Source organism: Canis lupus, chromosome 10, assembly GCF_048164855.1.
Source record: "Canis lupus baileyi chromosome 10, mCanLup2.hap1, whole genome shotgun sequence".
In the NCBI taxonomy this organism is placed as follows: Eukaryota; Metazoa; Chordata; class Mammalia; order Carnivora; family Canidae; genus Canis; species Canis lupus.
In genome coordinates this window covers 19,296,825-19,315,511 of record NC_132847.1, presented here as the reverse complement: position 1 = coordinate 19,315,511, position 18,687 = coordinate 19,296,825, and the positions used below count along the sequence as shown (strand labels likewise).

The window sequence follows — 18,687 nt, the reverse complement described above, 5'->3', positions numbered from 1 at the left end:
CTGAGGACAAGAAGAAACAATACTGCAAAGTTGGGGACATGTGGTTCTGCTAAGAGGAAGCGCCTCTTCTAGACTTGTGCATTTTTCAATTATTTTTTTTTTCTCACTGATTAGGAAAGCTCTTTTAGATTTAAACCCTCTGTTGTCATATGTACTACAAATGTTTTCTTACTACCTAGTTTGCCATTTCACATTAAGTGTATAACTTGATGAACACTCCTAATTTTAATTTAGCGCAACAAATGAACTTCCTATTTTTCTTAAAGTAGCTGCTTTAATTGTTACATCCTTAGAATAATTAGAATAATTCCTGACTTGAAGGCTTCCGGCTTCATTGTGAGTGTTGTTTCTTCTTTTCCTTCCTTAATTGCCATGTCTTTTTTTCTTTCTTTTAAGGTTTATTTTTTTTTTTTTAAAGATTTTTATTTATCCATGAGAGAGAGAGAGAGAGGGGGGCAGAGACACAAGAGGAGGGAGAAGCAGGCTCCATGCCGGGATCCCGACGGGGGACATGATCCCGGGACTCCAGGATCACGCTCTGGGCCAAAGGCAGGCGCTAAACTGCTGAGCCACCCAGGGATCCCCCTACTTATTTATTTTAGAAAGAGTGTGTGTGAATAAGCAGCAGGAGGGACAAAGGGAGAATGAGAGAGAATCTCAAGCAGACTCTGTGCTGAGCATGGAGCCTGACGTGGGGGCTGTATCCCATGACCCTGAGATCATAACCTGAGCCGAAATTGAGAGTCCAACACTTAACTGACTGAGCCATCCAGGCACTCCCAAGTTTTTTTGTTCTTTATACTTGTTATCAATTCTAGAATCATCTCTGATTTACAACAAATGGCAACTGCTATTTTGATTGAACTTCACTGAATCTATAGAGGAGTTTAGAGAAAATGGACATCTTTACAAGAGGGAGTCTTTCAAAATATGAACAGGAAATGTCTATGTTTAAGTCCTTTTAACTTTCTTTCATTAATGTTTTGATGGTTTTAGTGTAGAGGGACCAGAACCCTTGTTAGATCTGTTCATACATAGAGGATGTTTTACTATTATAAGTATCTTTTTAAAATTCTTTTTTGTTTTGGTCACTAGTTTATAGAAACAATTAACTTGCTGCATATGGATCTGGAACATACCAAGTTCTTCCTCCATGGATTTTTCTCTTGAGATGGGACACTGTTTTAATTCTTTGAATTTTGGGTCACTGTACATTCTATCCTGGATGTTATGTTTGTTATATTTTCGGGGTATTTGGTGCTGTTCCATTCCTCCCAAGAGTAATGTTTTTGGTTTCACATACAATTAACAGGTCTTAGATATTACCTGTAACTGTCTCTTCGGCAGCAACTTAAGTTCCAGTTCAGTTCTTGCATGCTAAACCAGGCCCTTCTTAATTCATTCTTTGCACCTTTGGTTCAGGTATCAGCCAGACATTTTGCAAAGTTTATAGGCTGAATTTTGGTTTTCATGCCTTTGGCTCTTGTTCCTTATTTCTTTCCAGTGTCTTGGGTAGCCCACAACTCTGTTCTCTGGTTTTTCTGGCCAGAAGCACTGTAGGTTTCCTCTTGAAGTTTTTTAGCCATGCCACATGGTACAGAATGGGGTCTGTTTGCAGGCTAGAAGCTATGAAAAAGGGAAGCTCACTTATTGCTCTTTTGTTTTTTTCCATGGTTCAGAGTCTTTTGTTGATTTTGTTTGAGTAGTGTGGAGTACTTCTGTCCCCAGTTAATGGTAGTTATCTGAAGAATGGGTGGGTTCTTGGCCTGACAGGGGCCTCCTTATGTGGTCATCATTGTTTTAACCTTACATTGGCTAATCTTTTTCCCCCCCACTCATGGTCTTCTTTTGAGGATATTGCAGGCATTTTTACTAATAGACTGTGTATATAAAAAAATTTAGAAACTCTGGATCATGTTATTGCCCTCAGAGAGGGATAACCCTATTGAGGAGAGCAGATTATCTTAATCCAATTAGGGATTGGGTTGGTTTATATACTATAAATTTGTTTACTTGCTTCTAGGACTGTGACTCTTCAGGGCTCCCAGTTAAGACAACAAGGTATTTCATAGGACCTGTCTCTCTTTGATCCTAAATTCCAATTTTTCCCCTCCCCATCACTGGATAAAAGTACTGAAAACCCCCCACTCAACTTTCCAGAGTCTTTCTGCTTAATATCTAAGGCTCATGTAGGATTTGCCCCCTTCTCTAAGGGAAGAGTCAATATTGAGTGTGTGTTGATCTACAGCAAACTACTCCTTCCTTCCTATTTAGTAAGGGAAATATTTAATACATTATTTTTAATAAGTGGATGGATGAAAATCTTTTAAAGAACCCTGTAATTGCATTGCCCTATATAGTGCGCTGTGCTGTTCACTATTCAAAGCAAAACATAAATATGTATATCAAATGCATTTTCCAAGTGAACAGGAAAAAATATTATACTTTAGCTATACATAAAAAGTGTATTAGGGATGCCTGGGTGGCTCAGCAGTTGGAAGTCTGCCTTCGGCTCAGGGCATGATCCCAGAGTCCCAGGATCAAGTCCCACATCGGGCTCCCTGCATGGAGCCTTCTTCTCCCTCTGCCTATGTCTCTTTCATGAATAAATAAATAAAATCTTTAAAAAAATAGTATTAAATAATGCAAATAGATTAAGTTCCAAATTTCACTTCTACACAGATAAATCTTGAAAGTGTGTCTATATGACATATGTAAATTTCAGACAAACTCAAAACATGGACATCTGGGCAAGTAAGGAAACAGTTTCTAAGAAATTCAGGGTGACGAGGAACTTCGGCAGTTTTTGTCACTATTTGTTTATCAATTTAAAGAAACTACTTGATAAAAGTATATGGAAAGTCCAAGAAGGAAGCTAGGGAAGTCAAGGTTCTTGTTCATATAGTGGGGTATGAACCAGTCCAATCTTGTGGAAAGTAGGTACCGCAATGGTTGATATACATGATGCAACTGTGACTCCAAAAAGAAGACAAATTAGATGTTCTTTTTCTTTATACTTCTAGAATTACTTATTTAAAAAAATTTTTTTAATACAAGGAAAAGTTTAAAAGCTCAAAATAAAAAGAGGAACTTCTGGGTGGCCTTTTGAATGCTCAGGTTCACAAAATGCAGTTTAACTCTTTCTCTGATTATGTTACAGAATTCATATATATTTGTAAAATTAATGTAATAAAGGACTTTTAAAGGAAGTACCAAAGTTCCTCCCTACTCCATCTACTTACCCACTTCCCTGTCAGTGTCAAAACAATGTTAAATGTAAATATATCCCTGGGGCTTTGTTCTCCTGTGTGCATCTATATGCTAACATCTTCACATGTGTGTGTGTTTACATATATGCACATGTGTATAAGCATTAATTTTTTTCTCCATCTTGCTCTTCTCAATTTATATTGAAGTATTTCCATATCAGCTCACAAAGATCTAGCTCATCTTTTATGTTTAGTATGACAGTACTACCTTTTATTAAAATTTTAACTTAAAAATATATTTTTTTAATTCCAAGTTCACTTTGCCTATTTTATTTCCATATTTTTTTACCTTTTTAAATAAAGTTGTAATAAATACCTTTGGACATGTGTTATGGGACAGAATTTTTGAAAAATGAATCCTGGTAAAACATTTGCTAAGATACTCCACACATTTATGTTCCTATTGCAGGGTCTACAAAATACCTGGGGCTCCACACTTTTAATAATCCTTGGTATTACCAACATTTCCAATCATTTTAATCAGGTAATAATATTTTTATCTCAGCTTTAATTTTGTTTTGTATTTCCTTGATTTGTTGTTGATTTCTAGAAGAACTTTAAATATCATGGCTATTAATCTATTATTCATACTGTAAATATTTTCCTCAAGCCTATATTCTAAATTGGATATGTGGTATCTTTTGCTGAGCAGGTTTCTCAATTTTAGCTATCTATAATAAACTTAACTGTATTTTTCAAAATCTGTGTGTCCTTGGTTATTTTCTTATTTGGTCTAGTCTTTTCTTATATATTATATAACATATATATATTATATTCTTGTTTTTTCTAGTTGTAGTCTAATTCTAGTTGCTTTTCAAATTTCAAAGGTAGTTTAGGTGCAAACTTATTCATGACCTATCTTTTGGTAGATTTGCCTCCATGTCTCCATGAACACGGTTCCTCCTTAAGATTTCCCCCTTCTCCTCTTTTCTGCTTATCATTTCTTGGTTCATATGGGTCCAACTATTTAGATTCATTTTTATTTTAGCTGGTTCCCTTAGAAGCAGCTAGATAGATAGTCTTTTTAAAACAAAACATAAGAGATGTCTGGATGGCTCAGTGGTTGAACATCTGCCTTTGGCTCAGGTAGTGAATATGGGGTTCCGGGATCAAGTCCCCACAATGCACTCCCTGCAGCAAGCCTGCTTCTCCCTCCACCTAGGTCTCTGCCTTTCTCTGTGTGTCTCTCATTAATAAATATTTTTTAAAATAAGAAGAAAACATAAGATCTTTGTGTTTAAAGATATTTCACTCATTAAAATTTTTTTCTGATGTTTGATCTTTTTTTCCTTTCTTATTTGAACTGGGTTTCTTACTTTCTGGTATTTGAAGATTACTTGAATTAAGATTCCTGCAGATATTTTAACAAATCATGGCTAATTTAATCAATTTTAAATTAATTAACTATTAACCACTCAGACCTGATTTCAAGTCATATTTTTCTTAACATATCGCAACTTGAAAATATTTTTTGATGACTCCTAAAATTTCTGATTATAATGGTCTTATGGAGTATTTGAAAGGCTTTGGAGAAGCCAAATCCTTAAGTCAAAACTTAGCGTATTGGAGACATAATTATAAAATTTTAGAATGAATTTTAAGAAAGCCAGAGACAGAACATTTGGGTCAAATAAGCAAAACTGTTCCCATTTTCCCTTTACTCCTAGTCAGTGAAATGCTGTAAGCAGCAAGTATTTGTACACGCTTTCCTTTCTTCTTTCCCATAAAAAGGAATGGTCACAAAGGTTCTGAAAAGCTTAATTCAATTAAGTAAGAAATGAGTGGAAACAATCTAAAGAGTTCTACAGTATTGGTATTTTAAAGGGATCCTAGACAAAAGAAATCAAACTTCCTTATGTATAAGCTCAGATATTATGCAATTGGTAGAAAAAGAATCTTTTAAGCAGATTCTTCTTTTTTTCTAGAAACCACAATGCCCAGTAATCTGTTGATATCAAAATAAATAAATAAAGAAAGGGATGCCTGGGTGGCTCAGCAGTTGAGCATCTGCCTTCAGATCAGGGCATGATCCTGGGGTCTGGGATCAAGTCCCACATCGGGGTTCCTGTGTGGAGCTTGCTTCTCCCTCTGCCTGGGTCTCTGCCTCTCTTTCTGTGTCTCTGATGAATAAATAAAATCTTTAAAAAAATAAGAAAAAGAGAAAATATTTTATCTAGAAAATCAATACGACAATACATAATACAAAGAATATGCTCCATTTCAGATGAATGTAATAATTAAGAATCATTGCCTCTGGCATCAGAATGGCTTTAACCCTAGCTCTATGACTTCACATCCTTGTGATCTGGGTTCATAGAACCTCTGTGCCTCATTTTTCTCATCTGTAAAATAAATAACAGCATATAGCACTTAGTTTTTTTTTTAATCATAATGATAATTTAGTAAGACCATATATTTATATATACACACCACACACATACATATTTAGCACAGTGCTTTCATGGCATATTGTAAATGCTTGACAAATATTAGTTATTTTTACCAAAAAGAATATGGTATTTAGCTTTCCATGTTATGACAGCTTCATATAATAAAAAAAGCAAATCTTCATCAATAGACTTGTTTCTCAAAGGAACAAAATTCTGAAACTTATTTACTTCATAGACATCCATAATGAACACTAACAATGTCAGCAAGTCCATTTCTAAATGATTTATACTGACTCCTCCTCAAAAATGAAAATAGGACATGAAGTTATGATTTGAGAAGAAAAGAGCTACCTTTGTACCTAGGCCATTTTTTCCATTTCTAATATAAAAAAAAATTCTTAAAAGACCTCCACATAAAGAAAAATATGTGTATGAGTAGACAGAAATTGTAATTCTTCATTGCCACCTCTTTACCAACATATAGTTATACTCATTCGGGTGCTACTTAAGCCACTTTTGACTCAAATCTAATTGGCAGATTTCTCTTTCTAACCCCACACCTCACTAAGTCATGTTTTTCAGACTTTGGAGCAAAGTACTTAGCGTATTTATATTGCAATTTTTTTCAGTGGGATCCAGTAGATTTATAAAGGCTTTGATATGCTATCCTACAGGGTATAAAGTCAACTCAACCCACAGATATATTTGAAACCTCCCTGGCATCTTTGAAGCCCCTTCCACAGCATCAGAGACCAGAATGCCCAGGTTAAGCTAGAGTCATCTTAGCCATAGTGCTTCACAGATGCAAGGGCAGCATGGAGGTGCCAATTCCTACATCTACCTACCCTCAGCAGACACAATTTTCTGAGCTTAATGGGAAAAAATGGAGGTTTGTCCCCTGGTCCCAGATGTTAGTTGAACAAAACATCCACCAAGGGCAGAGTATCTGAAAAATCATACCTGGGAATGAGGAAGATCCAGAGTAGCATGGTCATCTTAGAAATTTCCCTTGCATCCCACACTGTTCTAGTATTGGATAGAATGGTGTAGATGATCTTCATGTGCTAAATACAAATGGAGTTGCAAAAGGAAATAGGGTCTATGCAGAGGTCCTGGAGTTTGAATAAGGGGGGAAAAAAGCAAGGGTAAGAAAATGTATTCTCTTCTCTCCACCTGCCTCTTTGCCTCTCCTGCCTTTCTGCATCTTTTTTCTCTACCTCATATCTCCTTATCTTTCTCTCTAGGTGTGTCTCTTCCTCTCACTTGGTTCTCAATCTCTTATACTTTTTCTTCACATCTCTTGGGATATCTCCCCTTCCCTCATACATTTTTTTGTAACTTCCAAAGAAGACAGGCAGTATGAAAAGGTTTTCCATAAAAGTCAATTCTTTAATAGCCAGCACATCTGCAAATGGAGACTATCTCAGTCCTTTCTCTCTATGCTACCTGAGCATTTTGTATCCAAATTTAGAGCCATTCTATTGTTCTAATCTTTTACCATTCTCTGTTTTGTAGATTTTAAAATAATCCTGCTTGACTTATTCCACTCAGTCTTTCTAACCACAATAAATTACCCTCCTCAAAAGATTCCTGTTATCATTCCATTTTGCTCAGGAACAAAAATGAACCACTATTGTCTTTTGGATCAAATCTTAAAGGAGTTAAGCATTCCAGGTTCTCCTGTGAGCATCCAGTCTCACTTTCAATGGACTCCAAGCAGTTCATCAGCTGTCAAGCCAACTCCCTCATCACACTCACCACTAGCTTTCTCTGGCTTCTTTGAAAGATATTTGCTGCTCAGAATATCTTTCCCCTCCTTGAAGGGCCTCAGTCTTTCACTCTATCTATAACACCATCTCTTTCAACTTCTGAAGAACCTTCCAATTAAAGCTTTCTTTTTTTCCCCCCTAAGATTCCAGTTATTTTGAGAAACAAAGACAGTCTTACTCCCATTTATAGCTCCACTGCATGAGAATAGAGTATTTTTTTCTATAGAGTCCCTTCAATGGTAGTAGAGTGGCATTATAATTTCTATTTCTATCTAAATCATCCACAGAGGGGGGTGTCTGCCTTGACAATTCTCACACGATAATCACCCTTTATTTCATATTATCTCTTCAATAGTTTATTACAAATCTAAGACTATCCTGTTAGTCCATTTTTATCCTATTACACTGGCTTATAATCATGAGAGTATATGCTCTGCACTACATACTTTATTCCTACTTAAATGGGTTGTATCAGGTTTTTAGCCTCTGAAAATCTTAATTAAGTGTACTAGTGGCTTGATGGATCAACGTATGAAGAGATGAATGCTTACATAATGCAAGCTTACATAACTCACCAGTGTTCACTGAAGGCATTTTGGCATGTTTACAAAACATGAAAATTGTTTTTGCTTCTTGTTCACTTATCTGCATTTGACCTTTCAGTCTGTTGAAATAATTTACTTGGATCCTTTCTGGTGAAGGTGAAGTACAAGGAGGAGGTAATGCCATTTGGGTATTTCAAAAAATGTCTTTTTTATACTCAGCTACTGCCTAAGAAAGTTATATAGGGTAGGAGAAATAGGTAAAGTGAAAATACTTTTCTTGGAATATATGGGGGGAAAAAAATCACAATTAAAAAATTATAGATGGCAACAGTTCTTCTGCCACATTTTTTTTTACTTTAAAATCTTCCAAAATATCTTAGAGTTCATGTCATTTATCACAGTACAGTAAGACTAGGTCCCAAACTGAAAGTTTATAGTACCTTAAGTAAACATTAACAGTAAAACTTGGAGTGTAAAATAATCATAGTTTTCACTACTTGTTTAGTAGCATACACATTTACATGAATGGGTTGTAGAGTATGCATCTATAAAGAGTTCATAAAACTTTATACCCTTAAAAACAATTCTATCTTTTTAGCCTCAACCTGCTTTAAAATTTTGACTTTAGAGTTAAACACATTATACATGTGTGTGCTTCCAGATTAAGAGGAAAAGCCAGAAGTCCATTCTGAAATGTAATTTAAATTACATATTTCCATTATTAAAATGCTCAACACCAAAAAAAAAAAAAAAAGGTTCCCTTCCATGCATTCCTGACTCCAATTCTACTGCCCACCTACTCTTCTTGTTTCTCCACAGAGAACATTTTCACAGACTGACATTGATGCATTTAGATATGTGCAAGTATTTAGTTTACACTTTAGCTTTTTATTAAAACAATAATGCTTGTCCATGGTCACATTCAAAGACTACAAAAGCATATACAATCCAATATAAGCCTCTTTTCATAAACAGTCTCCAAGTCCCTCTCCAAGAAAGACTATAAACTTACATATGGGTGTATGTGTTACTTGTGTCTAAGAGATGTGTGGAGGTACAGACACAGAGTCATAGAAATAGAACATACTGGATTCATTTTGGCAGATAGAAGAATATATTAATTGTTTGACCCTTGCATTTGCCCCTTATGCTAATCTTTCCAAATCACCACACAGAGAAGGACTTGTTTTTAACCATTCCATTGCAGAGTGGCATCACAATTTATTCTACCCTATATATGAACATGTATTCTTTTTTTTTTTTTAAGATTTATTTTAGAGTGCGGGGGAGGAAGGGAAGGGGAGAGATACAGAGACACTCTAGCAGACTCCACAGTAAGCATGGAGCCTGACATGAGGCTCAGTCTCACAACCCTGAGATCAGAACTGAGATCACACGTGTGCTGAAACCAAGAGTCTGATGCTTCACTGACTGCATCACCCAGGGTTCCCCTCAACACTTAGATTCTTTAAAGTCCTTTGTCAACACAGAGAATGCACCAGTGAACATAGTTTGAGATAAATCTTCATGTAAGTGAGTACATCCGCAGTAGAACTGTTGAGCTAAAGGGTGTATTTTTCACTCTGATATGTGTTGCCAAGTGCCCTGGAAAGATAATGTCTTTCTACTCGTATCTTCCAGATGTTGTTTCTTACTTCACATTTTCCTGTGCAAGACAGTACAGTTATTTAGAGTTCAAACTCTGGTGAGTGACTCTTTGGCAGCAAAAATTAATTCAGCTGTTGATGAGCTTTGTATCTTTGGGCAACATAACTTCTCTGTGCCCCAGATTTCTAATTTCTAAAATCAAAATCTATTCGATCAGTCAACACTTATAGAGTACCTATTGTGAGCTAGGTACTTTTCTAAGTAAAACAATCCAACAGTCAACAAAGTAGATAAATTTACCTGTATTCATGAAGGTTAAACTCCAAGAGGGAAATTGTAACAAAATACCCCTTAGAATTTTGTGAGGATTAAACAGCTTATCATGTAAAGCATGTAGGACAGGACTGGCATATAGTAGATGCTCAGCAAACCCTTATTATTGCTATTATTGTTATTGTAGCCCTATTACTACTGTGAATAGTACTTCAAGGAGAAAAACGGATTTCTCAACACTTTCACTTCTACTTCAATGATTTCATCAATATTGAATACATCGTCATAGGTTAAAAAAACATTTGAGTTTCCTTTGCTGCAACTTTTTGCTTTATGGTTTGGTTCACCTTTTATTGCAGAGTGGTCTTTCTCTCAAGACTTTGTGAAAGCACTCTAAGTGTCTATTAAATTTAAATTTTTAAATTTAAAACAAGTATTTTAAATCCTCAAACTCAGCAATCTCTTAATTGCTATCTTTCTAGGTTTCATGTTTTTATAATGGCTTCTTTTATCCAGGATTATCTTTGAAATTTTCTTAATTTGATTCTAGAACTGTAAGACTCTTGCTTCTTTTTAACAATTTCCTAGTGGATGTCATTTTCAGTTCACAAACTCAGGAGTGTAGAAATTATGATTTTATCTTTTCTTGACTCAATTATTTAAGTGAATTCTTATCCTATTTTGTTGATAGGAAACCCAATCTCAGTCTTTGTTTCCTTTTAGTCTCCTTAAAATTCTATGAAGTTCTAGGGACTCTCACAGAGACACATTTTGAGAAAACAGACCTTATCATTGATTCGTTTGTCCAAACAAGGTTTGCCTCCCATCAACTCAGCACTTAGAACTCACAGCTTAAAAAATGCCCTGCTTAGAACACAGGAATCTTTTGTTTCAAAACCACCCATGACCTCATCTACCTAGTTGCACTCCCCAGCCATTTCCTCCCTGGGGTCTTGCTGCCTTGCTAAGGGCATGTTAGCAAAACTTGCACAGACATCTCTCCCATGCCTCTTTCCTTAACTCTCCTTCTCTCAGTCCTCAAAAATTTCTAATTTGAGATGACCTATACTAAAACCTTGATTCTGTCCCAGACATTTTATCAATCACGTTCCAAAACTTCAGTTTTTCAAAAACAAAGCCAGAATTTCTGCTTAACCCAGTTGTGTCCTTTTCCTTAGGCAATGTGGCAAGAAGGCTGAATAAGTACTTAAATGGGACAGGGGGTGGGGGGCAGTACACATAGCTGGATATTTAGCTTTGTAGAGCAATAGCAATTAACTCTAGGCACATAAAGCAAAAAATAATAAGAATTTATGAAAAGGATAGGAGTTAACTTTCAATCTCCAGGATAACCGGAGGATCTAGAATACGAGGTCAACAGGGTCTAGAATCAGAGCATTATAATAGACCACTCTAAACATCACTACTGCCTTCACTAAGCCCAGACTTCACAGCAATACTGCTGGATGCAGGCCACTGGATATTACCACATAGCTGTGTGCCACTGCTATTGTTCAAACATGTAAATTACTACAACTACTATGATGTAGTTGACCACGATGAAAATATGTTCAATGAAAAAAAAAGAAAATATGTTCAATGGTTGATTTCTCTCTTTATGTCACAAGCTACTGACTGCAAATCTATTTTCTGGTGACTGATTTGTAGGGATTCAGTCATGGACCTTCAGTGGAAAGGGAACTGTCAAGCAGTGTTTGGCCTTTTCATCTTTTACAGATTCAAGTCACCTGACACATAAAGTGAATGCTTGTCTGAACGTAAGATAGAAGTTTATATAGCTGGCACCCCCTAAAAAAGATAAATACTCACTACAGAGTCTCACCTTTGGCTATGCAAAGTAAGTATGCTTATTTGTGCTTCCAAGCAGAACAAATTCCATCCAGCCTAACTCAAGTAGACCCCATGAACAACAACAACAAAAATGCATGTAACTTCTCTGTAAGAAGCATCCATTCAGGATATAACCAGTTACCACTTCCAGTTCCAAGTCCAGGATCTCTGGAGTCATGTATTCCTCCTATGATTCCACCACACTTCTAGAGGAGTATTCTTGAGTATAATGAGCAAATTATAAATTTCACCACTATCACCATACTCTCTAATATACATAGATAAATATAGCATAGAAGAAAATACCAGTATCCTCAAGTGATACGGAGACGTTTTAAGTATTTACAATTTCCCTCCTCTATCACTTTTTGTATGATCTTTGGCTTCAGCTACTATCTCAGCTGAATGGAGACTTAGTACCAAATATAGAACTCCAGCTGTCATTTCTGAGGGATCTCAATACTTATAAATTCTTCTTGGTGGCTGCAGCTTCCATGAACTTTTATCACTGGACCTGGAAACCTTAGCCTCCTTGCTGTTTGGTGACTGATTATTCCTGATCAACATGACCCAGATAGTACTATGTACTGATTCATTAATATTTTCTCTCCAATTAAAAAACAGCAGTTGATAATGTAGTTCACTTTACTAGCTGGGTCTTTGGAGGAAATTAGGTAATGAGAGATAAAATATGAACCCTTTCCAAAATCTAATGGAAAAGTTAAGGGGAAACAACAGATGAGAAGTCAATGTGTGTCCAACAACAAGGACTTGGTGTGAGAGCACTTCAAAAGCCTAAGCCCAGATCAGGGAGTGGTGCTGCTGTAGTACTAGTTAGCCTTACATCTAAGACTTGTGGCACAATTAGGAAGGGGGGAATCTGAAAATATTATGGAAAAAGAAATGACTAGTGCTCTTTTTTCTTTGGATGCAAAGATCCTTACTATCATTGGACCAGGATCCCAAGACACAATTATATTTTCCAAACTCCTCATAAATAGGCCTGGGTTTTTAAACTCTTCTTTCTCTTTCACACTCCAACTATCATTGGAGTTTTTTTCTCCTGAACCGTGAAAATGAGAATCAAAATAAGATGCCTGCAAATCCCTAAGTTTAGCCCATTAAAAAGCATTCTACAAAGTGAGTGATGGTATCAACTACAACAATGAAACACAGAAGGGGCATTTGGAGGATAAGATATTGGGTTGAGCTTTACACTTGGTGTGGTCAAGGGGTCTGATCAACACTGAGATGAATCCCCAATAGATGGGGATTATGGATCAGGATTTCAAGAAACAAGTCAGAATTGTAGTTACATTTGGCAATCACAGTCATAATTAAAAACCCATGTATGGTAGTGACCTTCCGGAGAAGTTATACAGCAAATCAGTGGAATAGGACCAAGGATAAAACTCTGAAAACCACCAAAATTTAAGCAAGAAGATTAACTGGAAGAGAATCCACAAAAAGATAAAACATGAAAAGATAAAAGAGGAAGTTTCAGAGTCTTATAGAATTTTCAAAAGGAGACACAATAGATTTATTGTGTTATTTTTGAGTTTCTTTTTCAGTGGGCAGGCAGGAAACAGAGCACAGGAGTTCTACTTAATAGATTAAATACAAAAAATTTGTCTATGGATGCATGCCATAGACAATGCATGCATTGTCACAATGTTCAGAGAACACGGAAAGTTTGAATGTTTTCATTGAGATGAATGGGCGAAATCCAGAGGAAAAACCATTTCCATGTGGCATGATATTCCTGGTGTGAAATATGATGGAGAAATTAAGTAGTATGAAGAATGCAAATAGGCTACTGGATCTCAAACATGTATCACTGGAAACTTTAATAAGACTGTGTTAACGGAGTCTGAATTCATAGAAGAGCATATCATTACCTTTCCCCTGCTCCCACTAGGCTGTACTTTTTCTTTAATATATAAGCAATCCTTGAGCAGTAGTTCCAGTCACATTCACCATCCTCTCAGTGGTTTTCTGGACACTGCATTGCATGGAGTCTCTAGATGCCTAATGTCCCCTCGTGAGACCCAAAGTCCTGTGGCCAGTACCTAATTACCCTCCTGTCCCACCTACAAGTTCAAACTGCTCTTCTTCTAAGCTCCACAAGTAGATAATAAGCAGGAATTCTATTCACAGCGCACACATTGAAGCTACAATAATTAAATTAGCCTGAAAGTACTCATTCAATCCTTTTGGTGACTTTGTCTTAGCACTCTTCTTCTCGAACTCCTTCCTCAAGGTGGAGGAGAACCAAGGCATGACACTACCTGGACAAATTAAAGGATAAGGCTTTTCCCTTATAGTTCAGCTGACTTTGAACTTCATTGGGTGATAGTCTTCAACAACAGTGGCTCTTCAGACTTTCAATCCAATACCACCAGAGACAACTGGCCACAGAACAATCCCAGCCCATCACTGAACACACGGGGCTTTTCAGTGGATACCCAGCAGTTGCCTCTATTTAGGAGATCTCCCGCAGTGGGTAATTACCCATCTGAGAATGAAGGACTATTTTAAAAACTGCTTTTTCAGAATAATAAGGAGTGTAAGTATATGACCCTTGGGATCAGTCTTATATTGTATAGGGGCCTGGCTTCACCAAATTCATTTCTCTAATATTTATTTTTCACTTTCTATTGCAGACACAAACAGATTAATAAACTTTCAGAATGTCTGCGATGGGAACTCACAAACAACACTGCCAAATTCTATACTTGCCTGTATAACCTCAAGTTTTTTTTTTTTAATTATTTTTACCAGCAATTATACATTTAACACCTCCATGTGAGCAGAAATCACAGGAGTGTGTTTATGGGCTCCTGAGCAGCATTCAGGATATAAGGCCACCTATGGCCCAAGCTTGTTTCTATTTCCAAAGTACAGCCTGCCTCCAGAGAGTCCTTAGTAAAATTAAATAAAAGAATTCTCTTAGTTTTCTAGGCGACATAAACTCCTTGTAAATTTTTTTTTATTTGGATTCTTTTGATAACACCACTTCCAAATGAAGGTCGTAAGAACAATATACTTTCAGAAAGAGACCAAAAAAAGGGGTAACTGTAGCGTTTCTGATTTTATAATGACATTTAAGATAGTTCACAATAACCATTAGGATATCCTTTATGCATTTTAAGTAAACAATCTTTGTCAATTCAAGAGTTACTTCTACTTAATGAAATACGTTCCTTGGTAACCAAGATAACCAGTATTTTTTTTCCCAAATAATATGTATTAATTGTTTCCAGATTTTAGAGACAGATAATACATTGCCATCAATTTCTATTTGCTTGTTATTTCTCTCTATTCTCATTATGGGGCCCCAAGAGTGATCTTTAAAAAGTTGGAGGCTCGTGAACATTCTCTTCAGCAAGATAAAGGACTGTTCTTTTGGCTAGGACTCAAACAATAGATGGAACAAAAAATTTACTGATTTTGGTGTGAGTATGTGACTTAAGTTTTAATATCTACATGTGAATCTATTCTCACGAACATCTCATCCCCTTTTGGGGATGCATTGACATAGAAACAGTAAATTTAACAGAGGGAATTGGATTTGATCTCCTGGCCTCTTCTCTCTTACTGCACACTTGATCTTGTTAGCAAACTGTTCTATTCCTACAGAAATGAGAGCAATCAAGAACTAAAATGCAATAGTCTAATGAAGAGATGAACATTATTGAAACATATATGTTAGTGACCAAGTTTATGAACTTTACTTAGTAAACATGTATAAAATAGACAAGTAAATGCTTCATTATCCCCAGACACAGCACCTACTACAGTGGAATCCACATAGAAAGAGGAGGAGCCCTAATCATTACAGAAATTAGAGATGGTAACTCAGAGTTGAATGGAAAAGAAGTAGGAAAAGATGAGTCTTTAAATACGGTATCTATTTTAAGTGGAAGTCAAAGTATGCCCATTGATCTTTTAATTAGTGGCATTTATTAGTACTTCTGTCGCTTAATATGGTCTGATAGAAACAGCTAGGGTTTACGAGTACTTCAAAAATAGAAGCAATTCAGCACTATTAGTGAGCAGCATTATACATCTAAGCCACAGTTTACCCAAATGTGAAATTGTAAATGATAGTAGTCACTATCAAACAGAACTCTGAAGATCATATGACATAACTCAAGTAAATTGTGGCATCTAGTAGATACTGACAGTTAAATAAATGCTTTATAAAACCAACTCCCTTTTTCTAAACATACTCAGCACTTAATTCACTTTATTCTTAACATGATGAATAAGGCTTTGTGGATTCTGTGTCAATCCCTCTTCTTTTTAAGGCCATTAAGTTTGAGGACTTGATCTTTTAATGTGATTTTAGCAGTATGAAAGTTTTCTGCAACTATCTTGTCTTTCTGAAGTTAAACATCTTTACAACTTTGTTTTTGTGATTCTGGCTGAGGTGTAGAGCTGTATAAATACAAACATCTTTGTATAAATTATAAACTAAGGTGAGGGGTGCCTGGGAGGCTCAGTCGGTTAAGTGCCTGCCTTCGGCTCAGGTCATGATCCTGGGGTCCTGGGATTGAGTCCCACATCAGGTTCCCTGCTCAGTGGGGAGCATGCTTCTCCCTCTTTCCTTCACCCCATGCTCCTGCTTTCTCTCATTATCTCTCTCTCAAAAAATAAAATCTTTTAAAAAAGTAAGTTAATAAAATAAAATGGTGAGTGTATATCTGCTCAGTGTTTTCAATGACCAATTTACTCATTTGACAACAGCAAGTCCAAGTCATGCAGCTGATATATCAAAGTTCTAGGGGAAGTATAGACTGTTGGCATTTTTTTGCATGAGGTGACATCTTATGACTTTGCCCTACAAACATGCAGTTAAAAAGACTAATTAGCCAGCAGTAATCTTTGTCAGTACCAACATTAGGAAAATAGTCTAGTGAACCTACCTTCTTAGGCCTGATTTTACTTCCTTGCCTCTAAGGATAAAAAATTCCTTTAGCTATATATGTGATTTTCTTCATGTAAAAGTTTAACACAGGGAAAAAAATCATTGCAGGAACCTGAAGATTCTTGTTAGATATAAGAGATCATGTTTAAGACAAAGTTCCAAGTTCTTCTCCTCATGGGGAAGCTTATGCCAGGGGCCATTACTGGGCCACTTTCCTTAGTTTACTGGCAGGACTGATCTATATAATTCAACAAATGTATACTTGGCACCCATGCAGGTCTTGCACAGATTACACAAATGAATGTAAAACAGATGGAATTAACATTTTTCAGCAACTATCATGTGCCACACACTGTGCTGCATGCCTGTAACAGACATTACTTAAACTATCCCAGTAATCCTCCTAAGCGCCCAAGAATGCTATTAGCGATGTCTTTCTTGAGATAAATAAACACATTCAGAACATGAAGTGATTTTGGTAGTACTCAGTTTTGTTTTGTTTTCCCCCAGTACTCAATTTAAATCCTAGGGTTTGTGTTGCTGCAAAGCCCATTCTATTTGCATAATGTCACGTGGACATTTAGGTAAGGAAATAAATACAATTAAATACACACATACGTATACATACACGTAAGTATTTGCATATGCATTTATTTATGCACAGGTAGATACCCTTATGTATTTACATGAAGAGCTATGGGATTTCAGAGCATGCAGGAACTTCGAATCTGCACCTACCAGCACAAGATGGGGAAAAAAGGAATTGAAAAATAAATTATCCAACTTAAAGTCAATTGATATTATACACCATATTAATGGAATGAGACAAGAGCGTTTAACAATAATCTAATATTTATAATGAAAACTCTCAACAATAACCTAGGAGTAGAAGAAAACTTCTTAAAGTCTATAAAAGGAATTTATTAAAACCTACAGCTGTCATCACATTATTGGTGAAATACTGAGGGTATTAAGATCAGAACAAAACAAAGATGTCCATTTTCACCACTCCTAATCAATACTGTACTAGAGATAAGTGTCCATATAATCAGGCAAGAAATAAAAGGCAGCTAAATTGGAAAGGAAAAAAAATCAGTTTTTTTTAAAGATTTTATTTATTTATTCATAGAGACAGAGAGAGAGAGAGAGAGAGGAAGGGAGGGAGAGGGAGGCAGAGACACAGGCAAAGGGAGAAGCAGGCTCCACACAGGGAGCCCGACGTGGGACTAGATCCCAGTCTTCAGGATCACATCCTGGGCTGCAGGCGGCGCCAAACCGCTGCGCCACCGGAGCTGCCCCCCCAAATCATTTTTTTAAGACATCATCTTGCATATAGAAAATTTTGAGAAACACATACATATATAAAAAATAAAAACCCCAAAACCTATCAGAGTAAATAAACCCCAATAAAGTCAAAGGATGTAAGAGCAATATAGAAAAATACGAAAAATATACAAAGGATAAAATATAGAAAAATTATGTTTCCATATACTAGTAAGTATCTTTTATTTTCTAATCTAAAAATGACAATTCTTTTCACACTAGCATCAAAAAAGATGAAAATATGTAATAATAAATTCAATAAAGGAAATGTAAGACTTTATGCTGAAAATTCCAAACATTTTTGGAATAAAAAAAGATTTAAATAAATGGAGATATTTCATGTTCATGGATCAAACATAATAGTAAATATATGAAGATGAGAATGCTCACTATGTCACTATTGTAGAATACTGTATTGAAGATCTCGATCAATACACTAACTTGTATTTATATATATATTTATGTATATATTATACTTATATAAAATATATAAACCCACATACAGATACACAACATACAGAGAGTTGACTTTGCTTCCAAATTATATCAATACATAAAATATTCAAGAGGCTACGTGAAAAAAATTATTAGAGCCAGTATTGCAAGAAACCATACACAAGACCAACATACTTGATTCTTCTAACCTACCTGAAATGAAAAAATTTATAGCAGAAGTGTTAGAAAACTTGGAGATCCATTTCAATACAGTTATAATGAAAGTTGGAAAGT

General features: G+C 35.9%; 1 long non-coding RNA gene across 7 annotated transcripts in view; it reads right to left on the bottom strand.

The window, feature by feature from the left end:
- LOC140640876 (uncharacterized) overlaps positions 1 to 18,687 on the bottom strand; it is a 193,314-nt gene that overhangs the window by 107,945 nt on the left and 66,682 nt on the right. For all 7 annotated transcript variants that reach the window (XR_012037480.1, XR_012037478.1, XR_012037482.1 and 4 more), the window contains 2 exons: positions 8,004 to 8,199; positions 6,620 to 6,771 (listed from right to left, as the gene is read on the bottom strand). This is a non-coding gene — a long non-coding RNA (uncharacterized lncRNA). The remainder of the gene's footprint in view (positions 1 to 6,619; positions 6,772 to 8,003; positions 8,200 to 18,687) is intronic.